This window comes from Pseudophryne corroboree, unplaced genomic scaffold (assembly GCF_028390025.1).
Source record: "Pseudophryne corroboree isolate aPseCor3 unplaced genomic scaffold, aPseCor3.hap2 scaffold_711, whole genome shotgun sequence".
NCBI lineage: Eukaryota > Metazoa > Chordata > Amphibia > Anura > Myobatrachidae > Pseudophryne > Pseudophryne corroboree.
In genome coordinates, this window is record NW_026970294.1 from 163,831 (window position 1) to 170,000 (window position 6,170).

The 6,170-nt window shown below is 41.1% G+C and overlaps 18 non-coding genes and 9 pseudogenes across 18 annotated transcripts; all 27 read right to left on the reverse strand.

Moving 5' to 3' along the window:
- Positions 1-106: 106 nt before the first annotated feature.
- LOC135038423 (5S ribosomal RNA) lies at positions 107-225 on the reverse strand. Its single transcript, XR_010232787.1, has one exon. It is a non-coding gene; the product is annotated as a 5S ribosomal RNA (ribosomal RNA).
- Positions 226-332: 107 nt separating this feature from the next.
- On the reverse strand, positions 333-451 carry LOC135039282 (5S ribosomal RNA; annotated as a pseudogene).
- Positions 452-559: 108 nt separating this feature from the next.
- On the reverse strand, positions 560-678 carry LOC135038853 (5S ribosomal RNA). The gene has a single exon (XR_010233205.1). It is a non-coding gene; the product is annotated as a 5S ribosomal RNA (ribosomal RNA).
- A 107-nt stretch (positions 679-785) lies between these two features.
- On the reverse strand, positions 786-904 carry LOC135038968 (5S ribosomal RNA). Its single transcript, XR_010233318.1, has one exon. It is a non-coding gene; the product is annotated as a 5S ribosomal RNA (ribosomal RNA).
- Positions 905-1,011: 107 nt separating this feature from the next.
- On the reverse strand, positions 1,012-1,130 carry LOC135038834 (5S ribosomal RNA). Its single transcript, XR_010233187.1, has one exon. It is a non-coding gene; the product is annotated as a 5S ribosomal RNA (ribosomal RNA).
- Positions 1,131-1,237: 107 nt separating this feature from the next.
- On the reverse strand, positions 1,238-1,356 carry LOC135039775 (5S ribosomal RNA). The gene has a single exon (XR_010233768.1). It is a non-coding gene; the product is annotated as a 5S ribosomal RNA (ribosomal RNA).
- Positions 1,357-1,463: 107 nt separating this feature from the next.
- Positions 1,464-1,582, reverse strand: LOC135038854 (5S ribosomal RNA). Its single transcript, XR_010233206.1, has one exon. It is a non-coding gene; the product is annotated as a 5S ribosomal RNA (ribosomal RNA).
- A 107-nt stretch (positions 1,583-1,689) lies between these two features.
- Positions 1,690-1,808, reverse strand: LOC135039083 (5S ribosomal RNA; annotated as a pseudogene).
- Positions 1,809-1,915: 107 nt separating this feature from the next.
- On the reverse strand, positions 1,916-2,034 carry LOC135039071 (5S ribosomal RNA; annotated as a pseudogene).
- Positions 2,035-2,141: 107 nt separating this feature from the next.
- On the reverse strand, positions 2,142-2,260 carry LOC135039187 (5S ribosomal RNA; annotated as a pseudogene).
- A 107-nt stretch (positions 2,261-2,367) lies between these two features.
- On the reverse strand, positions 2,368-2,486 carry LOC135038855 (5S ribosomal RNA). The gene has a single exon (XR_010233207.1). It is a non-coding gene; the product is annotated as a 5S ribosomal RNA (ribosomal RNA).
- Positions 2,487-2,593: 107 nt separating this feature from the next.
- On the reverse strand, positions 2,594-2,712 carry LOC135038901 (5S ribosomal RNA). The gene has a single exon (XR_010233252.1). It is a non-coding gene; the product is annotated as a 5S ribosomal RNA (ribosomal RNA).
- A 107-nt stretch (positions 2,713-2,819) lies between these two features.
- LOC135039275 (5S ribosomal RNA) lies at positions 2,820-2,938 on the reverse strand. The gene has a single exon (XR_010233396.1). It is a non-coding gene; the product is annotated as a 5S ribosomal RNA (ribosomal RNA).
- A 107-nt stretch (positions 2,939-3,045) lies between these two features.
- On the reverse strand, positions 3,046-3,164 carry LOC135039125 (5S ribosomal RNA; annotated as a pseudogene).
- A 107-nt stretch (positions 3,165-3,271) lies between these two features.
- LOC135038911 (5S ribosomal RNA) lies at positions 3,272-3,390 on the reverse strand. The gene has a single exon (XR_010233262.1). It is a non-coding gene; the product is annotated as a 5S ribosomal RNA (ribosomal RNA).
- A 107-nt stretch (positions 3,391-3,497) lies between these two features.
- On the reverse strand, positions 3,498-3,616 carry LOC135039038 (5S ribosomal RNA; annotated as a pseudogene).
- Positions 3,617-3,723: 107 nt separating this feature from the next.
- Positions 3,724-3,842, reverse strand: LOC135039739 (5S ribosomal RNA). The gene has a single exon (XR_010233735.1). It is a non-coding gene; the product is annotated as a 5S ribosomal RNA (ribosomal RNA).
- A 107-nt stretch (positions 3,843-3,949) lies between these two features.
- On the reverse strand, positions 3,950-4,068 carry LOC135039286 (5S ribosomal RNA). The gene has a single exon (XR_010233397.1). It is a non-coding gene; the product is annotated as a 5S ribosomal RNA (ribosomal RNA).
- Positions 4,069-4,175: 107 nt separating this feature from the next.
- LOC135038565 (5S ribosomal RNA) lies at positions 4,176-4,294 on the reverse strand. The gene has a single exon (XR_010232924.1). It is a non-coding gene; the product is annotated as a 5S ribosomal RNA (ribosomal RNA).
- A 107-nt stretch (positions 4,295-4,401) lies between these two features.
- LOC135039512 (5S ribosomal RNA) lies at positions 4,402-4,520 on the reverse strand. The gene has a single exon (XR_010233515.1). It is a non-coding gene; the product is annotated as a 5S ribosomal RNA (ribosomal RNA).
- Positions 4,521-4,627: 107 nt separating this feature from the next.
- LOC135038810 (5S ribosomal RNA) lies at positions 4,628-4,746 on the reverse strand. The gene has a single exon (XR_010233164.1). It is a non-coding gene; the product is annotated as a 5S ribosomal RNA (ribosomal RNA).
- A 107-nt stretch (positions 4,747-4,853) lies between these two features.
- LOC135038734 (5S ribosomal RNA) lies at positions 4,854-4,972 on the reverse strand. The gene has a single exon (XR_010233090.1). It is a non-coding gene; the product is annotated as a 5S ribosomal RNA (ribosomal RNA).
- Positions 4,973-5,079: 107 nt separating this feature from the next.
- On the reverse strand, positions 5,080-5,198 carry LOC135039173 (5S ribosomal RNA; annotated as a pseudogene).
- A 107-nt stretch (positions 5,199-5,305) lies between these two features.
- On the reverse strand, positions 5,306-5,424 carry LOC135039199 (5S ribosomal RNA; annotated as a pseudogene).
- Positions 5,425-5,531: 107 nt separating this feature from the next.
- On the reverse strand, positions 5,532-5,650 carry LOC135039369 (5S ribosomal RNA; annotated as a pseudogene).
- A 107-nt stretch (positions 5,651-5,757) lies between these two features.
- On the reverse strand, positions 5,758-5,876 carry LOC135038781 (5S ribosomal RNA). The gene has a single exon (XR_010233135.1). It is a non-coding gene; the product is annotated as a 5S ribosomal RNA (ribosomal RNA).
- Positions 5,877-5,983: 107 nt separating this feature from the next.
- On the reverse strand, positions 5,984-6,102 carry LOC135038875 (5S ribosomal RNA). The gene has a single exon (XR_010233226.1). It is a non-coding gene; the product is annotated as a 5S ribosomal RNA (ribosomal RNA).
- Positions 6,103-6,170: the final 68 nt, after the last annotated feature.

A 6,170-nucleotide genomic window follows, 5' to 3' on the forward strand; every position in this document is an offset into this window, starting at 1 on the left:
AGCTTTGTTGTTTCTGTTAGAACTTTTCTACTTCTAACTACTGGTTCATAAATGAATACGTTTGAAAATGGAATGCATCAACAGAACGGTGTTGGCAGTATAAAAATATCTACAGCACCTTGTATTCCCAGGTGGTCTCCCATCCAGGTACTAACCAGGCCCAACACTGCTTAGCTTCCAAGATCAGATGAGATTGGGCGTATCCAGTGTGGTGTGGCTGAAGATGAGCTTTGTGGTTTTTGTTTGAACTTTTCTACTTCTAACTACTGGTTCATAAATGAATACATTTGAAAATGGAATGCATCAACAGAACGGTGTTGGCAGTATAAAAATATCTACAGCACCTTGTATTCCCAGGTGGTCTCCCATCCAAGTACTAACCAGGCCCAGCACTGCTTAGCTTCCAAGATCAGATGAGATTGGGCGTATCCAGTGTTTTGTTGCTGTAGATTAACTTTCTGGTTTCTGTTAGAACTTTTCTACTTCTAACTACTGGTTCATAAATGAATACGTTTTAAAAATGGAATGCATCAACAGAACGGTGTTGGCAGTATAAAATTATCTACAGCACCTTGTATTCCCAGGTGGTCTCCCATCCAAGTACTAACCAGGCCCAACACTGCTTTGCTTCCAAGATCAGATGAGATTGGGCATATCCAGTGTGGTGTGGCTGTAGAAGAGCTTTATGGTTTCTGTTAGTACTTTTCTACTTCTAACTACTGGTTCATAAATGAATACGTTTGAAAATGGAATGCATCAACAGAACGGTGTTGGTAGTATAAAAATATCTACAGCACCTTGTATTCCCAGGTGGTCTCCCATCCAAGAACTTTCCAGGCCCAACACTGCTTAGCTTCCAAGATCAGATGAGATTGGGAATATCCAGTGTGGTGTGGCTGTAGATGAGCTTTGTGGTTTCTGTTAGAACTTTTCTACTTCTAACTACTGGTTCATAAATGAATACGTTTGAAAATGGAATGCATCAACAGAACGGTGTTGGCAGTATTAAAATATCTACAGCAACTTGTATTCCCAGGTGGTCTCCCATCCAAGTACTAACCAGGCCCAACACTGCTTAGCTTCCAAGATCAGATGAGATTGGGCGTATCCAGTGTGGTGGGGCTGTAGATGAGCTTTGTGGTTTTTGTTTGAACTTTTCTACTTCTAACTACTGGTTCATAAATGAATACATTTGAAAATGGAATGCATCAACAGAACGGTGTTGGCAGTATAAAAATATCTACAGCACCTTGTATTCCCAGGTGGTCTCCCATCCAAGTACTAACCAGGCCCAGCACTGCTTAGCTTCCAAGATCAGATGAGATTGGGCGTATCCAGTGTGGTGTTGCTGTAGATTAACTTTCTGGTTTCTGTTAGAACTTTTCTACTTCTAACTACTGGTTCATAAATGAATACGTTTTAAAATGTAATGCATCAACAGAACGGTGTTGGCAGTATAAAATTATCTACAGCACCTTGTATTCCCAGGTGGTCTCCCATCCAAGTACTAACCAGGCCCAACACTGCTTTGCTTCCAAGATCAGATGAGATTGGGCATATCCAGTGTGGTGTGGCTGTAGAAGAGCTTTATGGTTTCTGTTAGTACTTTTCTAATTCTAACTACTGGTTCATAAATGAATACGTTTGAAAATGGAATGCATCAACAGAACGGTGTTGGTAGTATAAAAATATTTACAGCACCTTGTATTCCCAGGTGGTCTCCAATCCAAGTACTAACCAGGCCCAACACTGCTTAGCTTCCAAGATCAGATGAGATTGGGCGTATCCAGTGTGGTGTGGCTGTAGATGAGCTTTATGGTTTCTGTTAGAACTTTTCTACTTCTAACTACTGGTTCATAAATGAATACGTTTGAAAATGGAATGCATCAACAGAACGGTGTTGGTAGTATAAAAATATCTACAGCACATTGTATTCCCAGGTGGTCTCCCATCCAAGTACTAACCAGGCCCAACACTGCTTAGCTTCCAAGATCAGAAGAGATTGGGCGTATCCAATGTGGTGTGGCTGTAGATGAGCTTTGTGGTTTATGTTAGAACTTTTCTACTTCTAACTACTGGTTCATAAATGAATACGTTTGAAAATGGAATGCATCAACAGAACGGTGTTGGCAGTATAAAAATATCTTCAGCACCTTGTATTCCCAGGTGGTCTCCCATCCAAGTACTAACCAGGCCCAGCACTGCTTAGTTTCCAAGATCAGATGAGATTGGGCGTATCCAGTGTGGTGTTGCTGTAGATTAACTTTCTGGTTTCTGTTAGAACTTTTCTACTTCTAACTACTGGTTCATAAATGAATACGTTTTAAAATGGAATGCATCAACAGAACGGTGTTGGCAGTATAAAATTATCTACAGCACCTTGTATTCCCAGGTGGTCTCCCATCCAAGTACTAACCAGGCCCAACACTGCTTTGCTTCCAAGATCAGATGAGATTGGGCATATCCAGTGTGGTGTGGCTGTAGAAGAGCTTTATGGTTTCTGTTAGTACTTTTCTACTTCTAACTACTGGTTCATAAATGAATACGTTTGAAAATGGAATGCATCAACAGAATGGTGTTGGTTGTATAAATATATTTACAGCACCTTGTATTCCCAGGTGGTCTCCCATCCAAGTACTAAACAGGACCAACACTGCTTAGCTTCCAAGATCAGATGAGATTGGGCGTATCCAGTGTGGTGTGGCTGTAGATGAGCTTTATGGTTTCTGTTAGAACTTTTCTACTTCTAACTACTGGTTCATAAATGAATACGTTTGAAAATGGAATGCATCAACAGAACGGTGTTGGTAGTATAAAAATATCTACAGCACCTTGTATTCCCAGGTGGTCTCCCATCCAAGTACTAACCAGGCCCAACACTGCTTAGCTTCCAAGATCAGATGAGATTGGGCGTATCCAGTGTGGTGTGGCTGTAGATGAGCTTTGCAGTTTCTGTTAGAACTTTTCTACTTCTAACTACTGGTTCATAAATTAATACGTTTGAAAATGGAATGCATCAACAGAACGGTGTTGGTAGTATAAAAATATCTACAGCACCTTGTATTCCCAGGTGGACTCCCATCCAAGTACTAACCAGGCCTAACACTGCTTAGCTTCCAAGATCAGATGAGATTGGGCGTATCCAGTGTGGTGTGGCTATAGAAGAGCTTTGTGGTTTCTGTTAGAACTTTTCTACTTCTAACTACTGGTTCATAAATGAATACGTTTGAAAATGGAATGCATCAACAGAACGGTGTTGGCAGTATAAAAATATCTACAGCACCTTGTATTCCCAGGTGGTCTCCCATCCATGTACTAACCAGGCCCAACACTGCTTAGCTTCCAAGATCAGATGAGATTGGGCGTATCCTGTGTGGTGTGGCTGTAGATGAGCTTTATAGTTTCTGTTAGAACTTTTCTACTTCTAACTACTGGTTCATAAATGAATACGTTTGAAAATGGAATGCATCAACTGAACGGTGTTGGCAGTATAAAAATATCTACAGCACCTTGTATTCCCAGGTGGTCTCCCATCCAAGTACTAACCAGGCCCAACACTGCTTTGTTTCCAAGATCAGATGAGATTGGGCGTATCCAGTGTGGTGTTGCTGTAGATGAACTTTCTGGTTTCTGTTAGAACTTTTCTACTTCTAACTACTGGTTCATAAATGAATACGTTTTAAAATGGAATGCATCAACAGAACGGTGTTGGCAGTATAAAAATATCTACAGCACCTTGTATTCCCAGGTGGTCTCCCATCCAAGTACTAACCAGGCCCAACACTGCTTAGCTTCCAAGATCAGATGAGATTGGGCGTATCCAGTGTGGTGTGGCTGTAGGTGAGCTTTGTGGTTTCTGTTAGAACTTTTCTACTTCTAACTACTGGTTCATAAATGAATACGTTTGAAAATGGAATGCATCAACAGAACGGTGTTGGCAGTATAAAAATATCTACAGCACCTTGTATTCCCAGGTGGTCTCCCATCCAAGTACTAACCAGGCCCAACACTGCTTAGCTTCCAAGATCAGATGAGATTGGGCGTATCCAGTGTGGTGTGGCTGTAGATGAGCTTTGTGGTTTCTGTTTGAACTTTTCTATTTCTAACTACTAGTTCATAAATGAATACGTTTGAAAATGGAATGCATCAACAGAACGGTGTTGGCAGTATAAAAATATCTACAGCACCTTGTATTCCCAGGTGGTCTCCCATCCAAGTACTAACCAGGCCCAACACTGCTTAACTTCCAAGATCAGATGAGATTGGGCGTATCCAGTGTGGTGTGGCTGTTTATGAGCTTTATGGTTTCTGTTTGAACTTTTCTACTTCTAACTACTGGTTCATAAATGAATTCGTTTGAAAATGGAATGCATCAACAGAACGGTGTTGGCAGTATAGAAATATCTACAGCACCTTGTATTCCCAGGTGGTCTCCCATCCAAGTACTAACCAGGCCCAACACTGCTTATCTTCCAAGATCAGATGAGATTGGGCGTATCCAGTGTGGTGTGGCTGTAGATGAGCTTTGTGGTTTCTGTTAGAACTTTTCTACTTCTAACTACTGGTTCATAAATGAATATGTTTGAAAATGGAATGCATCAACAGAACGGTGTTGGCAGTATAAAAATATCTACAGCACCTTGTATACCCAGGTGGTCTCCCATCCAAGTACTAACCAGGCCCAACACTGCTTAGCTTCCAAGATCAGATGAGATTGGGCATGTCCAGTGTGGTGTGGCTGTAGATGAACTTTGTGGATTCTGTTAGAACTTTTCTACTTCTAACTACTGGTTCATAAATGAATACGTTTTAAAATGGAATGCATCAACAGAACGGTGTTGGCAGTATAAAATTATCTACAGCACCTTGTATTCCCAGGTGGACTCCCATCCAAGTACTAACCAGACCCAACACTGCTTAGCTTCCAAGATCAGATGAGATTGGGCGTATCCAGTGTGGTGTGGCTGTAGATGAGCTTTGTCGGTTCTGTTTGAACTTTTCTACTTCTAACTACTAGTTCATAAATGAATACATTTGAAAATTGAATGCATCAACAGAACGGTGTTGACAGTATAAAAATATCTACAGCACCTTGTATTCCCAGGTGGTCTCCCATCCAAGTACTAACCAGGGCCAACACTGCTTAGCTTCCAAGATCAGATGAGATTGGGCATCTCCAGTTTGGTGTGGCTGTAGATGAGCTTTGTGGTTTCTGTTAGAACTTTTCTACTTCTAACTACTGGTTCATAAATGAATAAGTTTTAAAATGGAATGCATCAACAGAACGGTGTTGGCAGTATAAAAATATCTACAGCACCTTGTATTCCCAGGTGGTCTCCCATCCAAGAACTAACCAGACCCAACACTGCTTAGCTTCCAAGATCAGATGAGATTGGGCATATCCAGTGTAGTGTGGCTGTAGATGAGCTTTGTGGTTTCTGTTAGAACTTTTCTACTTCTAACTACTGGTTCATAAATGAATACGTTTGAAAATGGAATGCATCAACAGAACGGTGTTGGCAGTATAGAAATATCTAAAGCACCTTGTATTCCCAGGTGGTCTTCCATCCAAGTACTAACCAGTCCCAACACTGCTTATCTTCCAAGATCAGATGAGATTGGGCGTATCCAGTCTGGTGTGGCTGTAGATGAGCTTTGTGGTTTCTGTTAGAACTTTTCTACTTCTAACTACTGGTTCATAAATGAATACGTTTGAAAATGGAATGCATCAACAGAACGGTGTTGGCAGTATAAAAATATCTACAGCACCTTGTATACCCAGGTGGTCTCCCATCCAAGTACTAACCAGGCCCAACACTGCTTAGCTTCCAAGATCAGATGAGATTGGGCATATCCAGTGTGGTGTGGCTGTAGATGAACTTTGTGGATTCTGTTAGAACTTTTCTACTTCTAACTACTGGTTCATAAATGAATACGTTTTAAAATGGAATGCATCAACAGAACGGTGTTGGCAGTATAAAATTATCTACAGCACCTTGTATTTTCAGGTGGACTCCCATCCAAGTACTAACCAGGCCCAACACTGCTTAGCTTCCAAGATCAGATGAGATTGGGCGTATCCAGTGTGGTGTGGCTGTAGATGAGCTTTGTGGTTTCTGTTAGAACTTTTCTACTTCTAACTACTGGTTCATAAATGAATACGTTTTAAA